We start from the raw sequence: 20,790 nt of genomic DNA on the forward strand, positions 1-20,790 counted from the left end.
AGGCCACCTGAGCAGGGTTCTGGAGGCTGAATAGGAGTTTATTAGCAAGATGACAAAGGGAATCAAGAGGGTGAGGTGGGTATGGCTAGCAGAGAGGTGAAGCACAAGTGCGCCCGGCTGGAGAAAAGGCAGAATCCAGATCGTCTGTGGAGCAAAGGCTCCTGGGAAGAAGGGGTGAGAAAGAGAGGGAGGGGACGGGGTCTCTCCTGCCTCCAACTCCGCCCTCCCCTCGCAATCCATTCTCTCTCTCTCCCTCTCTCCCCTACCTTCCCTCCTCTCTCTCTCCCCCCACCTTCCCTCCTCCCTCCTCCCTCTCTCCTTCCCTCCCTCCCTCTCTCCCCCCACCTTCCCTCCTCTCCCCCCCACTTTCCCTCCTCCCTCCCTCCCTCCCCCCCCTCTCTCTCTCTCTCTCTCTCTCTCTCTCTCTCTCTCTCTCTCTCTCTCTCTCTCTCTCTCTCTCTCTCTCTCGGCTTCGTTCCTCTTACAGCAGGGGTGGGGGGAGCTGAAACGCAACCTATTCATGTTCCCGCGATGTAACACCCCTCATTTTCCATGCTGGGTAAAGACAAAAACCCTTTACAACCTGTTTCTGGAACTTGTCAGCAGCTGCCAAGAGCAGCATGTTAATTAAACGTCGGCAAAGATGGAAGCCGGAGGCCCCGGCTCTAATTGGACAGTTTGCTTCACCGGATTGAAAAACATTGTGACAAAGGAGGAGGTGCGCGGCGGCTCGGCGGGGGGTGCGGCGTGGCGGGGCGGGGCGGGCGCGGCGGCTTTGATTCCCGCGGATCGCGCCGCCGCCGCCCGCCCGGCACGCCCGGGCCAGCCCGGGAGGGGCGCCGCGGCCGACGTCCGACCCGGGTCCGGCCCGACCGAGGGCCGCCTCGGAACGCGCTCGGCGAGGCCCTCCCCCGCTCACACGACCCGGCCCGGGGTCTGCCCTGGAGGGCACCGAGGACGAGGACCCGCAGTCCCGGGGGCTGGGGCCACGTGCAGGCTGCTCTGGGAGCCCGGGCCGGGCCACTTCCCGGAGAGATCTGGCCGAGGGCTCGGTTGCCCACGGGGGCCGGGGCACGGGAGCAGGCCTGCGGCCTCACCAATCTGGCAACTCGGGCTCCTCCCGGAAAACCCACTGCGAAGGTCCTCCTCGAGCCCTGCAGAGCCTGGAGTTGCTCTCCACCCGGGCAGCAGGGTCCAGAGCCTGGTCCCATCTGATGTCTGATGGCTGGGCTCCAGGTCCCCTCTTCCTGACTCAGTGCGGTGGACAACAGAATGCGTTGAAGATTGTGTGCTGGGAACTGTGCTAAGTGCCTCACTGTCATCTGTCATTTAACCTCTCAGCACCAGAAGAGAGAGAGAGAGAGAGAAAGAGGCTATAGCCCTCTCTGCTTGAAGCCAGGGAAACTGAGGCCCAGAGAGAATAGCATCCTCTATGCTATTAAAGATGGCGCTAGGGTGAGAATTGGGCCCAGGTCCCTCTGATTCTAATATCTGAACCTAGACTTCTGCTTCCTCATCGCAGGCTCCTACCCTCAGCCTGGTGTCTAGAGAGGTCTTTATGATGGTCTGAGAAAAGGGTAAATTCCTAAGTGGAGAATGCCTTACCCAGGGCCCTGGGCTGGGATGCCCCACATATGGGGGTAGAGGAGGTTGGAGGTCACTCTTCAGGGGCCCACACATGTTCTTCTTGCCCACTGGCATGCTCCAGGGGGAGAGCGCTTAGCTAAAAGGGCAGAATCCCCGCATCTGTCCCTTTCTGCCTTGGCTCCAGCCTTGCCCAGCAGCTCTCATCCCCGTCCTGAGCTGATGTCCAGGGGTTGCTCCATTTGGAGTTGGAGGCCAAGCTGGGGCCATGGAGAGCCAGGAGTAAGTATGGGAAAAGGAGCCATTGTGGCTTGGCTGCGGGGATTAAGAGCTCCAAATTGGATGTGGAGGGCTGAGGCCATTGACTGCAGTCCCTTGAGCCAAGTTCCCAAGGGGGGGTGGCCAAGCAGCCTGTGCCTGAGCTGCATCTGGGCTGCCTGCTGGGCCTAATCCCCTGGGAGCTGCGGCCCAAGAAGCCCCAGAAACACAGCTGCTGTGGAGAGAGGGCAGCTTGATGCCGGTTGTTTGGGGCAGTCATTCTGAGGAGGGATAGTAGCAGGCAGGTGTGTCCACTGAAGACACGTGTGCCTGGGCATTGTATCTGGTGGGACACCCTAAAATGGGCAACCCAGTCTGTTAGGGCAGTGCCACCTCTAGGGTGTGTTTCAGGTTTGGGGCCTGAGAACAGCAACTGGGATGACTCAAAGGTCCCTGAGAGAATGAGACATGGTGAGAAAGTGGCAGGACTCCCCCCACCAGCAGGCCCAAGTGGGTGCTGAGTGTGCATGTGTGTGTCTGTCTGTGTGTGTGTGTGCACTCAAGGGCTGATGGAGCGGGGTGCTTGAGAACAGCCCTTCAGAGGCGACTGGAGGGGCTTTGCAAATTGTAATCAGATTAAGGGGACCAATCACTTAGGGCTCTTGAAAAGGCCACAAGGTTTCTAATCAGCCCTGAGCGCCCCAGCCCACAAAGCCGGGGAGGAACTCCACGGGAGCTGCCCTCTGGGGGGCCACAGGGGTGGGGGTGGTGGCTTTCTTCTCTCTCTGTCTCTCATAATTATGTCAATTTGCTAGCCAAATTGTTTGCTTGAGTGGATGGGGGGCTTGTGCCCCATTCATGTGGTAATGTGGGAACCAGCAGGCCTCCTGGATGGGAAAATAGGAGGTACTAGGACCCTTCTCCAGGGAGCAGGCAGGCCCAGGGGTGTGGGGTGCCCAGGCCTCAGGAACTCTTCCCTCACTAGGAGGGGCATTTGCTGCACACATTCTAGCAACTTCTAGCTTAGGTTGTGCCTCTGGGATATCCTTTGGGGCTGGCCAAGATGAAGGATGAGATGGAGAATAGTGGCGGGAGACAAGGGCCCCCCCAGGGAGAGGGCTGGACAGAAAAGATGCCCCCCAGGATCCCTTTGGTGAAGGTGGGCATTGCTCTGTCTAGCCCCTTGTCCCTAGTTCTCTGGTGAGACAAGCTGAGGCTTGAGTAGTTTGGGAACAACATGGGACCTGGGAGGTGACAGGAGGTGGATTCCTGAAGGAGTGAGTGGACCCATGCACAGACTCGAGGATGCACAGAGACTTGGAGAAAGTTCTTACTGGTTTACTGGGGCTTTTTGTAGGTACTTGTGACCGTGCCATCTTTGAATGCAGCAGCTCGTTGAATATGACAGCAATCCAAGGGGGCAGGCACTGGGGTGACACATTTCACTAACAAGAATACGGAGGCACAGAGAAGCTAAGTGACTTGCCCAAGGCCACACAGCTTGTAGGTAATCAGCAGAGATTGGAACCCAGCTCTGTCTGATCCCTCTGCCCTAATCATCTATGTAGGACCATTCCTTCTTTGGCCAGAAAACAGGAACTGACCATCCACTGAGTCCCAGATGAGACATTGAGGATGTGGAGGACTAAGATGACCCAGGAGGGGCATGGGCTCCTTTGGCACTGGAACACCATAGCATGGGCTGTGGTCACTCTCAGCATGGCTCTCAGAAGGGTCATGCATTGGACAGGGCACTTAGGGACAATGGTCATGAGGAACAGTGGTTGCCGTCAGTCCAGATTCAGAACTGCACCTGTTGTGTTTCCCAGCCTCTTGGACCACCTAGAGCCTCTGCTCCTCCCCAGCCCCATGCCCATCAGCAGGAGGACCCATCCTATGTTCCCTGGGTATGAAACACTCCCCATCTCTATTTCTTGCATCATGGAACCCTTTTCTTCCTGGCCGCTTCCTGCTGGGCTTGTTGGTGTCCCTCAGAAAGTGAGGCTCCTTAGACCACAGAGTCTCACAGGGCCACTGCCCAGCCTCCCCACCCCGCAGTCCCCACCTCCAGTGCCTGCTTGCTGTTCTCTTCCAGGGCTGCTCAGGTTTGCCCTGCTAACACTGGCAGAAGGCTGGGGTGCAATGTAGAAGCTGGGAACACAGAGAGATCCCTGGAGATTCCACAGCAAAGCATCCCTTACCCCAGCTGGGACAAAAGGCCAGTTCATGTTTATTACGGTATGGGATAGTGGGCAGAAACTCTTCTTCTCAGAGTGAGCCCAGTTGGTGGACAGTTACTATAGGATCTCCCCTGGGCTGGGTGCTGGAAAGCCCAGGTATGCTGACCACAAGGTTCCCCAACCCTGGGGAGGGGGCAAGACTAAAACCTAGGACATAGTAACTAGTCAAGATAGGAGAGGACTGAAGACTGGTAACAGCAAACACAAACACTTACTGTGAGTCAGGCACTTTACATATATTTGCTTAATCTTCACAACAACACTATGAGGTGGGTGTAGTTATTATCCCCATTTTCACTTCATGATGAAACTGCAGCACAGAGAGGTTGAGTAACTTGCCTAAGGTGCCAAAGTAGCACCCCTGATCCTCTCACTCCCCTCCTTCCTGGCAAAACCCACAAGAAGCCAATGGATTCGAATGGGCAAACAGGAGAAAATCCAGCCCAGCTTTTCAGAGATCATGATGTCCAAGCTGGGCTCCTGTGTTAGCTTTTTGTTGCTGTGACCAGCACAGCTGACAAGAACAGAGGAGGAAAAGTTCATATGGGCTCTTGGTTTCAGAGGTTCAGTGCCTGGCCGGCCAATTCCATAGCTCTGCACCTGAGGTGAGGCAGAACCTTGTGGTGGACAAGCATGGTGGAGGGAAGCTGCCCAGTGTGTGACAGCCAGGCAGCAGTGAGAGCTTGGGTGCAAGAAGTCAGGGATGAGATCATCCCCAAGGGCACAGCCCCAGTGACCTACTTCCCCCAGCCACGCCTTACCTAACTACAGGTACCACTCCTATTCATCCATTCAGATTATCAACCCATTTGGTAATTATGAATCCATTTGGCAATGGATTCATTTACTGATTAATAACAACCTAGTCATTTCACCCTGAATATTCCTGCATGGGTTCACACAGAAGCTTTCAGGGGACACCTCATATCCAAACCATAACAGGCCCTGAAAGAGCAAGAGGAATCTTTCAGGCAAAGGATGAAGGGTGAGGAACCAGCTTCTGGGAGGTGACAGAACACCTGGCTGTGGAGCAGTAAGGCATGGGGCCAGAGAGGAAGGCAGGGGTCTGCTCAAGGGCACATGTGGATCTTACACGAGAGTTAATGGGAAGAAGTCACTGTGACTGGACAGGAACAGCAATCTCCACTCCCCCTTGCTGTTGGAGATCCAGTCTCAGGAATTCATCTAGTTTTAAGAACCGGCCACACTCAACCTTTCTGTGCCGCAAAGGCTGTGCCTTTGCTGAGAGTGTTCTACATAGCATGACCCATTCTCTTGATCTCATTCATTTACTTTACCCTATACTTTTTCTTCACAGTGTTTATCAAGTCTGTTGATGGTTTATTTCTTTGTGGGATTAGCTAACTGCCAACCTCCCCAGTAGACACGTTCTTTGAGAACACAGAACTCATATGCCAAGGCTGAGCTCAGCGCCTTGAAAAGCTTGATCATTACATATCCAATAATGAATGCATAAATGAGCAAATGCATTTTGACGCTACTGGGATAGTTGGAATGAGGAAAGCAAGCAGAGAAACCAGCTCTGCACACCTATGATGTTCTGCCTGAACCACCCTGGGTCAGTGACATGCAGACCGTGAATGAGGATAGCAGACTATGAATGAAGAACACGGACATATTAAGTGGCTTGGGAAGTCTGTGGCAAAATTTATAGCTACTGAAACTACAACCCATGCATTTCTCTTTTATTTGAGCATGGGCTGGGATGAGTAGAAGCTCCAGATATAACCAAAAGAGTTCTTTATTTAAACTGTACCCCTTATACTCCAAAAAGAGTTGGAAAGTTGTGCTTTAAATTGGGGGAAGGTATACCCAGAGGGACAGGTCCAGACACAGATAATCAGGGTGACAGGAAGTAGGTAAGAGCAAGCAAGGCTGTCATCCTTGTGACTTGCAGTGGGTGCAGAACAGCTAGTGGGACCCTCCATGCCTGACCCTCATTCCTTGCTTGCTTATACACTTGGGCGTGTCTTTTTTGCGCCTGTGCACCTCATACCTGATCCCTGAAGGTGCCAACAGAAGTGGAGCCACCATAGTCAATGCTTTTAGGCCTGGATGTAACAGAGGTCCACTCGGAATCTCCTTCGCAGAGATACAGAGCTAAGGCTACAGAGCTGGACCATATTGGAAACACATTGCTGCCCTGGCTAAGTGACAGATTACTAATTGTACCAATCAATGGGCATATGGCTTCCCATGATAAAACTACATTTCCCAGACCTCCTTGCAGCTAGTGTGTAATCACATAACCAAGTTCTGGCCAATGAGTGGAAGTAGTATGTATAACTTCTAAGTCAGGCCTCAAGAAGGAACCCCCTTTCCTCTTCCTACCAATTGACATGCAGATGAAATTGAAGGCAGCAGAGCAACAAGACAGAAAGAGTCTGGGTCCTTCATAATTATGATGCCACCACTCCAGCAACTGGGCCATCTTACCCAGATTTTTATATAAGAGATATAAGCTTTTAGTTGTTTATGCCCTTATTCTCTTGGGCCTTTTTGACCTATCATACAAACTGAAATCCTGACAAATATACCAACCCTTGGTGGGGGGGGAATAGGAAGGACCACAGGAAGGGGTTGTGGGTTAGGAACCCCCTGCCTAGTTATGAGCATTTATAAATCACAATCCATAGTTTCAGGTGTACAAGAAACAATGCCCAGTGGTTCTATCACTTCTTCCCTGCCTAGGAGAATTTTTCTCTATTCCAAGGGTATTGGAGAGGGAGAGTCCCTTCCTTCCCTCCTGTGCTTCCCAACACATTCAGTCTTTGCCTGCAAATCTTCAGAGTTCTCCTAGGGAGAATTCTTCTAGGAACAGAAGCCAAGGCAGGGAAACTCACTGTCTTCCAGACAGCCTATCTCATCACAGTGGGCAGTGGGTACAGAGCAGACCACCTCTCTGAGTTAAAGAAAAGGACAGGAACTGATGGTTGTTGACTTGTGCTCAATAGCACAGCATTGTTGGAGAAGGGATCAGAGTGGCAGATACAGGGGCACCAAAGTGAGAGAGAAGATGCCATCATGTCTAAACCTAGCATAACTTACTAGGCAATATCTAAGACGTGATTCTTGGCTTGGTACAATCATAAAGAGTAGATGTGTTACAGGCAGATAGACTTAGGTTTAAATCTATCATTTCCACTTCCATGTCCTCTCTGCCTCTTGGAAGAACCTGTGACTGACTTGACTTTAACCAATAGAACAGAGCAAAGGTGACAGGATATAGATTCTGTGTACCTGGTTATATCATGATGTCATATAAGATTATAGCATTCATATTTTTAAAATTTTTTTTGTAGTTGTAGATGAACAGAATGTCTTTATTTTATTTGTTTATTTTGATGTGGTGCTGAGGATCGAACCCAGTGCCTGATGCATGCTAAGCAAGTGCTCTGCCACTGAGTTACAGCGCCAGCCCCTATAGCACCCATGTTGCTGGAGTCCTTTATGACCTTGCTAGTTTTGATGAAGTAGATGGCCATACTGGGGCCCAACTGAGAGTGGCCTCCAGAAACTGAGGGCAACTGACAGCAAGAAACGAGCTCTCACTGCTGTCAGTGCCTAGGAACTGAATTCTGTCAATAACTGCATGAACTTGGAAGTGAATCTTTCCCCAACTAAGCTTTCAGATGAGGACCCAGGCCTGATCTGCACCTCAGCTGCAAGCTTACAGAGGACCCAACTAAGCCATTTCAAGAGGCTTGACCCACAGAAACTGCAAAACAATAACTAAATGTCTTATGTTGATGAGTTTTTACTAATATCATTATGCAGCTATCTATATCATATCTGTATCTACCTATCATAAATCATAAAAGTAAACACACACACCATATACCACACATGACCAATCCTGGCATCCTGTCCCCTTGACTACAGTGGTTGGTCATGAGGGCATATGACACAATCAGACTCCTTCCCTGGGATTTTATAAATACAGGAAGGGAAAGAGAGAGCCTTCTGTTTCCTCTAGGCTTGCTTCAATGGTATGATGTGAGCCTTATGGTTGACATCCATGTTCTCCTGCTATGAGGAACCTCAACAGCAGGAAAAAAATACAACTGGCTGGCAAAGAGAGACCCAAGACACATAGAAAATAAGGCTGCATAACAATGATATCGGTAACAGAGATCTTACCATACGTGAAGCCAGCCTGTCCCTAAATTTCCCAATTGTGTGAGCCATTAAATTCTTCTTTTTGCTTCTCTTGGCTCCCATTGCAGGCTCTGCACTCCTAAAGGTCAGGGAACCTCTAAGTTTCCCCATAATATTCCCCTTGGGGTGCAGCTCAGAAGGCATTTCCAGAATAAGTACAGCAAATGGGAGTTGGATGGAGAGACCTTGCTAGGTGCCACATGCCTGCAAGAGCATTCTCTTACTTGATCTTATTCAATCTTTACTAACAGCCCTGCAGAATCATTAGTAGGGTGGATGGTTTGATGGTAAATAGCAGAAAATCCCAACCAAAAGGCTTACATGATAAGGGGCCTTATTCGTTCACATAACAAGACTACCCCAGAGGTATTCCAGGCTCCAGGACTGGTTCTGTTAGGTTTGTTTTTCTGTGGGTCTCCTGGCTCCACCTCCTCTTGCTGTTGGCTTCAACCTCAAGTCAATTTAAAGGTCACAGCATCTCTGGCGTCACATGCAACCCTGCAATGTCTAGGAAGTGAAGAGCCACTGTCTCCTGCTTTTGTTTCTTTTTACCCCTTCTGACATTTTTAAAAGGTGCAACTGTATATGTTCACAGGTTGTCTTCATTTTAGTTTTAGGGTTGCCTTTTTTAAAGTGATGTTTTTCTCTGTGTGTTGCAGCTCGTGTATCTTGTTCTCTGATCAGAGTTCTTCCTAGTAGACTGGTGTCCTAATTTGGTGGTTCTCAAAGTGTGGTCTAGATCATCAGCATTTTCATCATCTGGGAAATTGGTAGAAATTCTTGAGCTCTCCAACCACCAGCCTGCAGAATCAGAAACTCTGAGAATGGGGCCTGACAGTCTAGGTTTAACAGGCGTTTAGGTGATCCTGGTGAATGGTCAAGTTGGAGATCACCTGCTGTCATTTAGGCAACCATTCCCTGTTGATGGACATTCAAGCTGTATCATACCCCTCTTTCCACGGGTGCCGCCATGCTAGTACTGGGGCAGGGCACTTTGTCACTGAGCTACATCCCAATACCTTTTTATTTTTAATTTTATATCACTTATTTTTTTGGGGGGGGGGTGGAGGGTATCAGGGATTGAACTCAGGGGCATTCAACCACTGAGCCACAACCCAGTCCTTTTTTGTATATTATTTAGACAGGGTCTCACTGAGTTTCTTAGTGTCTCATCATTGCTGAGGCTGGCTTTGAACTCAAAATCCTCCTGTCTCAGCCTCCCAAACTACTAGGATTACAAATAGACATGCACCACCATGCCTGGAAAGACCTTTTTATTTTTTATTTTGAGACAGGGTCTTGCTAGTTATTTAGGCTCCTGCTGAGTTGCCCAGTTTGGCTTTGAATTTGCAGTCCTCCTGCCTAAGGCTCCAGAATCACTGGGATTACAGGCATGCCCACTTGCCTGGTTCTCTCTGTTTTTGCATCCAGTGAGAATAGTTCTTCTCTCTCAAAAGTTTTTTCATATTCTCCTTCCTTCCTTCCTTCCTTCCTTCCTTCCTTCCTTCCTTCCTTCCTTTCTTTCTTTCTTTCTTTCTTTCTTTCTTTCTGGCAGTTTTGAGGATCAAACCCAGAGCCTCATACATACTAGGCAAGAGCTCTGTCTGAGCTACACTGCCAGCTCTCACATTGACTCTTCCAGATGACCTTTAATATCTGCTTCTAAATTCCAATCTCAGTGGTATTGCAACGAATATATGCTTTAATTTGGGAAGGACTGACATCTTTGACAATATTGAGTTTTCCCATCAAATATTGAAATCCCACAAGATTTTAAGTGTAAGTCACATGATTATATGTAATTTAGACATGCTTTGGTATGATCCCAAATATAACAATTATAGGAGATATGAAAATGGTCTTCTTTCCCACAAGGCTCACATCTTACCATCAAAGTAAGCCTGAAAGTAGGAACAAAATCATGAAGGATTGTCTTTAGCCTAATGTCCTTTTTTTTTTTTTTTTTTGTACCTGGGATTGAACCCAGGGGTGTTTAACCACTGAGCCACATCCCAGTCCTTTTTAATTTTTATTTTCTTATTTTGAGGCAGGGTCTTGAATTTGCAATCCTCCTGCCTCCAGCCTTCCAAGCTACTGAGGTTATAGGTGTGTGGCACAACCTTATGTTGTTTTTCAGGATCAAAGAAGCTTTTCCCAGAAATCACTCCCTGCTTCCCCCAAAAAGAACAGCTGGGCACAGTGGCACACACCTGTAATCCCAATCATTCAGGAGGCTGAGGCAGGAGGATCTCAAGCTCAAGCTTGAGGCTAGCCTCAGCAACTTAGTGATACCCTGTCTCAATTTTTAAAAAAATAAAAAGAGTTAGGGATGCTCTCTCAGATCCTCACTTCCAAGATGACAAAAAAAAAAAAAAAAGGAAAAAATGGTTGTGCTAAATAGGGCCATGACTATGTGCAGACTATTGCTGAATGAACTGCCCCAGGTATACGCTCAAGGACAAGGCTATTAAGCAGTTCATCATTTGAAACATCCTAGAGGCCACAGCCATCAGAAACTTTTCTGAAGCAAGTGTGTTCGACACTATGTGCCTCTCAAGCTCTATGTGACAATACATGACGGCAGGAGTTGTGCCATTCACAGCAAGGTGGTCAGGAATGGACCTCATGAAGCCTGCAAGGACCGAACACCCCCACCCTGATTTAGACCTGTGGTGCTGCCCCACAACCTCCACCAAAGCCCAGGTGAGGAGCCGGGTCCTAAAGGAATGAAGAAAAGCTATCCTCCAGGGGAAAAAATGAATAAAATGGGAATATATATATATTTTAAAAGGCGGTGCTCAGTGGTACAGCACTGCTGGGCTCAATTCCGGCTACAGATAAAGAAAAAGAAAAAAATCCCCCTGCATCGGACTTCTCCCCATGTTTCATTAGCTATGGAAGTTTAAAAATATGGCCCCCAAACTCTTTGATATTCTGCCCTTTGAGAGGCAGGTGTACATCCTCCCTTGATTCTAAGCCAGGTGATGCTTAACCAACAAAATATAAGAAAGTTGACACTATGACTGTTTCCAGGGTCCACTTGTACTTCTTGTCTCTTGAAATGCTGGCTCTTGGAACCCACCCACTGTGATCTGAGGAAGTCCAAGCAAGGAGTCATCAAGGCCCTGGACGGTGTTCCTAGGCTGAGTGACCAGCCCACAGCCAACGACTTGCCAGCCCCCTTGGAAATGGATCCAGTAGCCCTAGTCATGTTAGGACCTAGAAGCTACGTGGAACAGAGCCAAGCTGCCTCCACTAATCCCTATGCGAATTACAGATTCAGTTAAATAAATCCTTGTTGTTGGTTTAAGTTTCCGGGTAGTTTGCTGGGCTGCAGTAGATAACGGCTAATGGTATGAACAACAGACTTCCATAATTAAGCCAGTCACTGGCATGGGGACTGGGACCTGTGTGAATGACTTAATCTAGCCAGAACCCTCCTCCTGAGGCTGGGGCTAGGGCTGCTGCACCTGGGTTGCCCTTCCCAACCAAAGCAGGCTCTGCCAGCAAGGACAACAGGCTGCTGGGGGCTCATCAACAGCATCCTCTAAGGACATGAGGAGTTTAAATGGCTCAAAGTCACATAGCTAGTATGTGGTAGGTTGCAGGAGCAAAGCTGAAACTGCGACTTCCCCTAACAGCTCCTCTTCCCTTGAGAACTTGTCCCAGGTCCCCTCCTCCATGAAGCCATCCCAGATGACGTTTCACCAAGGTCATATCTCCCAAGTAGCACATATCGTATTGCTGAATATTCTTGCCATGTGCCATGTGGCTCCTCCCAATAAGACATGTACCCCCAATTGCTATTTGTCTCCCCAGGGAGTTTATCTTGTATAAACTTAATTGATGTGCCTGTAATCATTCATACTCAAAATGTTTTAAAATTAAAAATATTCTACAAGTATAATTGAATATGCACTCTTTCTTGAAGTGCTTGGCAAAGTTGGAATTATGTGTAGTTGAGTCTTCTGTGGAAGTTAGAGTCAGTACTTAAGGTAAAACCTCAGGAGTCAGCAGATTAGCCACAAACAGATTCAACAAACTGTGGATGGAAAACATATATATATATATATATATATATATATATATATATATATATATATATCATGCATGAGCCCCCAGGTTTCATCCCCAGCATTGTTAATTAAAAAAAAAAAATTGGGCTGGTAATGTAGCTCAGTTGGTAGAGTGCTTACCTCACAAGCACAAGGCCCTGGGTTCAATTCCCAGCACCACAAAAGATAGGGGAAAAAAGTTCATACTTTATGCCATATAACTTGCTATTAAAAAGAATTAACTTAAAAAATTTTAAAAATGAAAAAAAAATTGTAGCAAGACTTTAGCAACTTAGCAAGACCCTATCTCAAACTAAAAAGAAATTAAAAAAATTTTTTTAGGTGCCCCTGGTTTCAATGTCCAGTACTTCTCTCCCCAAATTGCATCTGTGCTAAACATATACACTTTTTTCCTTGTCATTATTTCTTAAGCAATATAACAAATATTTACATTAAATTAGGTATTATAGGTAATCTAGAGATGACTTGGTGTATATGGGAGGACATGTATATGTTCTATGCACATACTATGCCATTAAAATGAGGAATCTCTGGATTTTTGGAATCTATGACACGTAGTAGAACCAACTTCCATAGATACCAAGGAACAATTGTATAGTCAAAATTACCCTAAGTGGGCCTTTAAGTTGCCCAGTAAGTGAGTTGACATGGTTTGGTATATACAATTTTAAATAGTAATATACATGTATGAGTATGTAACAGTTGTACTATAATGTAGTATATAAGAAAAAATACATATTAAACTGTTCTTATAGAATATTTTAAATTTTAAAACTTTTTTTTTTATATATTGAGCATTAAGCGCAGGACTAACTCTGAGCTACACCCCAGCCCTTTTTATTTTATTTTGAGACAAGGTACCCTAAGGTACACAGTGTGGCCCAGAACTTGTAATCCTCCTGCCTCTGCCTCCCAAGTAGCTGGGATTACAGGTATGTGCCAAGGCACCTAGCCCTAATTTTAAAACGTTTCGAGTATAAATAATTACATGCTCATAAGTTAAATGTTTACAAGTTAAACACCTCCATAAATAACAGATCAATCATTAAATGTACAAAGAAATGGGTCTGGCTCATTGGCCCATATTTTCCCTTAAACTCCTCCACTGCTGGCCAACTACAGTTTGTCTTTCTCTTGTGCCTGAAATTCCCCCACTTGCATCACTGAGAACCAGGGCACACAGGAGAAAAATCTTGAAGGCCACATTCATGAGCAGCACACCTGTGCCCCATATGTGTTATAGTCTCTCTGAGCAGCTGTTACCACCATTTGCAATGAAAGTTCACTTAGGGGACCCCTGGGCACACTAGGAATGATCTTAAAAGACAGATTGTACGTGTGCATATGTGTGTACTTAAATGTGTGTGCTTGCAAAAATATGCTTCATTAAGGACTTGGCCCTTCTTATGTTCCTAAGGGATGCCATCTTGGGGTTCAGCAGGCACAGATGGCACAAATACCAGCCAGTGGCCCCAGTCTCATAGGCCAAGGAAAGGGAAGGGTAAGGGGATGCCCAGGAATTTTATTTTATTATTATTATTTTTTTGGGTATGAGGGATTGAACTCAGGACTCTTAACCATATTCCCACCCCTTTTTGATTTTTACTTTGAGACAGGGTCTTGCTAAGTCAGTTAGGGTTACTGGAGTTGGCCTGGAAGTCACCACCAACCCCCAGCATTTTAAATCCTGTCCCCTAGAGGGTGCCTAGGGATGCTGCAAGAAAGAAGTCCTTTTTTTGCCTTTGGTTCCTTCCTGTGCTGTTACAGCAAACATGGTTTTCGTTTTTCATCTGGGAAACTAAAAACATTTGTTAAAGTTCTTTTTTTAAAAATTAAAAAAAAAATGCCTCACTTGTTTCCAGATGAATTCAAACTCCTTTGATGGTGGGTGGGGCACCCTGTCTGCACAGCCTCCCTGGATCCCAGTGAGAGCCTCCCCCTACAACTCCAGCTTTCAAAGTTCCAGAAACAGGTCAGGCTTGGAAATGTCCATGTGGCAGACCCAGCCTGCAGGTAGTTCTCACATCCTCTGAGCTTCAGCTGCAGGTGGGCACCAGAGTAAGTGTCTCTAGGGACACTGTTTCTGACTCCTGGAAGGGTGGCCTGAAGGGCACGTAGCCACAGCTGGGGCTGTGCTGTGCTCCCTGCCCTCTCTCCGCTCCTTCCCTCTCCTGTCTTGCCCCCCCTCCCTCTCTCTTCTCTCTCTCTCTCTCTCTCCCTCCCTCCCTCCCTCTCTTGCCAGAGCCTCTGACCTCTCTTCCCATCTGTCCTGCTAAGTCTGTCTCTCTGTCCTCTCTCTGTGACTCTCTTCCTATCTCTTTCTCCCTCTTTCTCTCTTGGCCTCCTCCCCTGCTCTGTCCCTCTGGGGGTGGGGGGTGCTGTGGGCTCATGCCAACCCCAGAGGGAAGGTCAGGGCATCCTGTGGGGACCAGTTCAGACTGCCATTAACCTGTCACTTCTTCCTCCAGCCAGGAAAACAGTGGGACTCAGTAAAGGCAAGGAATTATAGTCCCTGGAGATGGGACTGAAAGCAGAAGTCACAGCCAGAGGGCTGCAGGCAGAGGTGCTCCAGGGCCCCCAGGACAATGTCTTGGGATTCTGGGCACCAGCTGCTTGCATGGCTGCCGTCTTTTGACTCCTGGAAAAGGAGATGAGGAGAGGATCAGTGCCACATTCAAGCTTCCCTTCCTGTGAATTGGGGGATAAGGATCTCAGGGAAGCAGAAGAAAAGGCCTCAAACTCCGAAGAACATGGGCTGAGTGTGCCCCGAACCTGGGCTTCAAAATATGATACAGCATTTCAAAGCTGGTAATTTTCTCAAAAAAAAAAAAAAAAAAAAAGTCTGTTTTCTACTGAGGAGCCAGCAACACTGAGCTGCAGCTGCACAACTGGGTCCCTGGAGGATAGTACAGGTTCCCCTGTCCCTCCTGGCTCCTCCTCAGAGGACCTGGATGTCCCAGAGATCTGTCTGGCCTCTGTAAGATCACAGTGGTCTGGCCTCTGGTAGGGCAGAGAGATTCTTTGAGCAGGGAGTAGAGGCCCAACTGCTAGCACCAATTTTATCATGTGACATTGGGTAAGGCAGGCAGGCCTGCTCTCTGGGACTCAGCTTTCCCATCTGTAGAATGGGAGGTTAGATGAACCCACTGGTGTGACATATCCTTTTGAGCATCTGATGAAAGCTATAGACCTTCTCCCTAGAGAAAAGGACCTGGGTGTAGATTTTCCTGTGATTTCAGGAATTTATGTGCCCCTTCTCCTGGGGGATGGGGATCCTAGACATTCTCACTGACTGGTGCCTCCCCTCCTCTGGGTGAGTCAGGGCTCTGCTCATCCCCAGGGGCTGACTCTGCAACCCACTGGGCCATCTTCGATATTCCGGCGGTGGGGGGGTGGGAGGGGGTCTGGGCTGGCTGGATTAGCATAGTGCGCTCCAGGAGGGGAAGGCCCACCAGCGGCTTCTGTGTGCAGCAGGGCTTTGTCGGGGCTCTGAGACCCGGCAGGACAGCCCAGGCGGCTCCTACACTTTTGACTGCCAGATGAAAGGGGGCGACATAAAGAGGCTGCCTGGGCTGTGCATGGGGGCGCTTTGTGTCCCTCCAGACAAAGTTACAGACGTTTGTGAACGTCAATTACAGCTGAATACAGGCAGACGTCTGCTGGGCCCAGACGGGCCTCAGCCCGCGTTCAGCTCAGGAGCTGTTTCCAGACTGGGCTGCCGATGCATTGGGCAACCTAATTTGTGACTCTCTAAGTGGCCCTAGGGTGGGAACAAGCGGGCTGGGCTGGCCCAACACACTGTGCAGCTCCTCCAGCTGTCCTGGAATATGGGGTGGGGTAGAGAGAGGAAGGAGCCATGGGCCTTCCTCATCCTGTCCTCTAGGCCAAACCCTGTGGGCCAGGGTGGGTGCCATCTGAGAGCCACAGGCATCCCCTGCATCAGCCAGGCTCTCTCCCAGGCCTTTGAAGGTGCCACAGTGGCCCAGTGGCCCTAACAGCTGCTGGCTGTAATGGGTGCGTGTTCACCAGCCCCTTGTCTGGTGTGCGATGCTTCCATGAGGGGAGAGGCATCAAGGGAGCCTGAGGTTCACGTCCAAGGGCTTCCAGGGAAGCTGAACCTGCTTTCAGATTGACAGAAGAGTTGGGTCACTCCTTGGAGCCAAATTGGGAGGAGGCCACATAGCCCTGATGGGTGTGAGGACCAGGACAGGGCACCGATTCTGGGTGTGGTGAGCTGGGCTACCCTCTCCTAAACTTTACTGACCCCTGAAGTCCTACGCCCCAGGAGACTTGTATCCCCAAAGCCCATTTCCTGAGAACCTCCATGCTTCCTGGGGACTCATCCTGAAATCTGCCCAGCAGGATCAGGCCACTGGCCCTTTGGCCACCACATGCCATGCCATGATCTAAAGCTAGTGAGATGCCTCTTAGGAGAATGGTGGGAGGGTCTGATAGCCCTAGTTATGACCCTTGCACTTCCTGAACACCTATTGTGTGACCTACCCCAGATGAGAGGCTGATAGAGGAACCCAGTGTCCTCCTTTCTCCAGCTCACCACTCCCCAGTCCCTTTTCCTGACTGAGGCACCAGTGACGGGTGGGGTAGCCTCAGTAAGGCCTGTGTGCTCATGTGTGTACGTGTGGCTGTACATGCACGGGTGCCACATCAGGTATAGCTAGAACAGAGACCTCGAACTTGCTGACACTCTCCGTGTCTTGCAAGACAATGGGGGAGGAAGGCCACACTCCTGCCTGATTTAGATGAGTCCTGACATGAGATCAGCTAAGAGGCCAAGGAAACTGGAAGGTTGCTGAAGAAGACAAGGACCAGCAGCAGGCTCAGCTTACCATCAGCCCTGGACTCTCATGCCTCCAGGCCTCAGAGGGCTCCGTCCCAAGGTGTGCATGCTGCATGACAGCGTGCGCCCACTGGGATTGGTGTGTACATTCTGAGAGCATGGAACCATCTTCTTGGGAAAGGTGATGTTTATAGGTGCTTGTAAGTGTAACAGATCAACCGAGGGCAGAGAAGATCATATTTAATTATTTTGAATAGCTGATACTTTCACCTAGAATGAAAATTTCTAAGTTTTGCTGTGAGAAGTGTCCTTTGTACTCCTCATGGTCTTAACTGCCCAGTTCTCACCACCCCTTTTTTTAGGGAGGGGATTGAACTTAGGGGTGCTTTACCACTTTACATAGATCCCAGCTCCCTTTTTTGTTTGTTTGTTTGTTTTAAAGACAGGGTCTAACTAAGTTGTGTAGGCCCTTGCTAAGTTGCTGAGACTGGCCTCAAACTTATGATCCTCCTGCCTCGGCCTCCCCAGCCACTGGGATGACAGGCATGAGCCACCATACTGGGCTTCACCACTCCTTAAAAGATAATTGTTGTTGCCAGGAATAACGGCACATGCCAGTAATCCCAGTGATTCTAACAAATGAGGCAGGAGGATCACAAGTTTGAGGCCAGCTTGGGCAACTTAAAAAGACCCTGTCTCAAGATAAAGAATAAAAAAATGCTGGGGATTTAGCTCAATGGTAGAGGGCTTCTAGATTCAATCTCTAGTACTGCAAATAATAATAAATAATAATTATGATAATGAGTTTCTCACATATCCTTCTAGACCTTCTTTGTACCTACACAAGCTAGTGCAAACATGATTATTTGTCCCTTCTTTTTACACGAAAGGTGGCATATTGTATTATACCTTGCTTTTGTTTCCTTCTTTATGACCAAGTATCATGGGGCTCTTTGGGACCTTTCTCTACCAGAGCAGAGGGAACTACCACATTCTTTTTCTCAGCTACATGGTATGACATTAACCTATCCTCTCTTGAGGCTCATTTGGGTTGCTCGCAATCTTTTGCTTTCACAAATGTTGCTGCAACAAATAGCCGTGTGCATCAGTCAGCTCTCACAGTGGGAGCGTGTGTGTAGGATAAATTCCCAGGAGGAGGCTGGCTGGGCCAAAGCTTATATGCATTTGTAATTTTGCCCTATCTTGCCAAATCATCCTCTGCGGGGCAGGTGTCACCTCCCACCACAGTCTATGGTTCATGAGATCTTAACGAGGGTGGGTCACTAACCATTTAGGTCTATATGTAGCATGAGCTTCCACTGGAATCAGCTCTCCACTGTGGATCAAGAGGGGACTCTCTGCTGCAGCCTGCTGGCTAGTCCCCTTTCCTTGTTCCAGCCCAGGACCCGGGCACACATCTTGGTTTGGCCAGCAGTGTGGTCCTTCTGGCCCCGTGCATCTAAGTAGAGGTCTGCACAACTGGTATGGTAGCCCCATCCGCATGTCTGTCCTCCCTCATCATCTGCCACAGTTACCATGGATGGAGCCTTCCTTCCCCAACCCCCACCAATGTGCATACATACAACTTGTTTCTGCTGTGGGTCTCCCACCCTGCTGAGTGCTAGAAGGGTGGTATGTGATCTTGGCCAAGCCTGTTAACCCCCAAGCTCCCGTGTTGTCTGTAAAATGAGCGGTATAGACCCCAGGGGTTCCCAAGTTCCATTTCCCCTCTAAACCACCTACCATCTCCAAATCCTGTATACATCCAAGGGAGAAGGGCTGGCTGATAAATGGTGGCAACTGTTTGCAAGGATGGCTTAAAAAAGATCAAGCCAGAGAGTCCTTTGCAAGCTGGAGAAGAACTGCTGGTGAGAGCATTTATGTGCATGTCCGTGTGTGTGTGTGTGTGTGTGTGTGTGTGTGTGTGTGTGTGTTCAGTGGGGTGCGCCCTTGACCTCCTGCCAACACATGAAAGAGTAAATAAAACAAGCCCAGTGTTGGATCAGTCCACCCTTGTTTCAAACCCTGCTAGCAATCCACTTGTCACTTTGTACGTTTGCACCTCCATGTGCCCTTTTATAGAAATGGGACTCCTTCACATTTCTCAGGTGGCTATTGTGATAACTGAATGAAGTCTTATGCCTAAAGTGCTGGGCACATAGGAAGTGTTCAGCGAAGGTCGTCTGCTTTTCTAGGAGTTTCTAGAAGCCAGCTTCTAGGCTGCCCTGCAAGGGCAAGGGTCAGGCTTGGAGGCAGACTACCGGGTGATGCCCCCAGCCAGGCTGCTGGCGAGTCTGGCGCCACTGCTGCGGTGCAGGGCCCTGCACTCTCACTCCTCAGTGTCTGGACAGGCCGGGGAGGCAGAGGAGGCAGCGAGTGACAGCTGGGAAGGTTTAATTGCTCCTCAGTGGCTTGGGAGCACCTCCCTCCCTTGCCAACGATCTGCATTTCAATGTGAGAAGAGAGGAGAGTAGGGTGTGCTCAAAGGGGTTACAATGATTAATCATTTAAAAAGCAAGATCTTAATTACAGGCCGCAATTTTTGCTATTTAAGGAGTCCATTAGTTGCCAGAAAGAAGAAGAAAAAATTATCACAGGTTATTCTCCTCCAAAAGTAGAGTGGAGGGGGAAGGGATGGGGCGGGAGGAGTCGACTGCTGCTTCAGATGGGGTGGGGGGCAAGGGTCCCACCCCTGCAAGAGGCTGGGACAGGAGCAGGCCAATACAGTCTTCTAGGAAGCCAGAGGTTGCTCAGGACTGGGATGGTGGAGAGGCGGATCTTGGGGCTTGTCCCTGGCTGGAATCCCACCTGTGGGTGTCCCTAGAGGTCTCTGTGCAGGCCTGGCAGCTGGGGCCAGCCCCTCCCAACTCCCACTGACCTCTGACTCCACCCTGCTCAGGATGCAGGGTTAATTGCCAGGCCCTCCCCTCTGACCCCTGTGTGGGTTTTACTCATCTGGTCTCTAAGCCCCTAGGGTCTACAAAGGGGACTAGGGGTGGGGGGGTGACAGTGTTGGGAATCAGATAAAAACAACCAAGCTTCTTTAGTGGATTAATTTACTGATCCTCAGGGGGCTAAAAGGTCAGAAGATCAAAGTCTCCTGTGACCTCAGAGGCTTCCGTGGCAGGGATCTGTCCCCACTTCCACACTCTGGTCACCTAGAGGCCTGGGCATATTTGTGCCTTGGATGCCCAGCCCAGGAGTTCTGGCTGACTCTTAAGCCACGGTTGGCAGCACCCCAGCCCCCCAGTACAGGCCAGCCTTAAATACCAGGAACCCTATCAGAACTGGAATGTGCCTGATGCTATAGGGACCATCAAAAACAATTTGGGTGAGTTCAAGGTGGAGAGTGGGAAGTGTGAGCTGAAACCAGCCTTCAAACTAGCCCTATTCCTACAACACCATAGGTTTAAAACAAGCTTGCAAATAAGTTGCAAAGTTTGCCAGCCTACCAGGAGGAAAGGTTTATTTCTCACTAAGCCTACAAATACATTGGGAGTGAAATAAGTGGAAATAAGTGAAATAAGTGGAAACACTTCTATAAAATAGTCTGGCTTCTTCCAAACCAATTAAATGCCTCCGTGCATGTGTATGTGTATGTGTTAGTTTCTCTCATCTGTTCTAACATGTAGGCCCCCAGAGGGCAGCTGCTAAA

At 48.9% G+C, this 20,790-nt stretch overlaps 1 non-coding gene and 1 pseudogene across 1 annotated transcript; both read left to right on the plus strand.

Moving 5' to 3' along the window:
• Positions 1 to 8,840: 8,840 nt before the first annotated feature.
• On the plus strand, positions 8,841 to 11,571 carry LOC144377588 (small ribosomal subunit protein eS26 pseudogene; annotated as a pseudogene).
• Positions 11,572 to 12,426: 855 nt separating this feature from the next.
• On the plus strand, positions 12,427 to 12,499 carry Trnav-cac (transfer RNA valine (anticodon CAC)). Its single transcript has one exon. It is a non-coding gene; the product is annotated as a tRNA-Val (tRNA).
• The last annotated feature ends 8,291 nt before the right edge of the window (positions 12,500 to 20,790 follow it).

The sequence above is a fragment of the Ictidomys tridecemlineatus genome, chromosome 5, assembly GCF_052094955.1.
Source record: "Ictidomys tridecemlineatus isolate mIctTri1 chromosome 5, mIctTri1.hap1, whole genome shotgun sequence".
In the NCBI taxonomy this organism is placed as follows: domain Eukaryota; kingdom Metazoa; phylum Chordata; class Mammalia; order Rodentia; family Sciuridae; genus Ictidomys; species Ictidomys tridecemlineatus.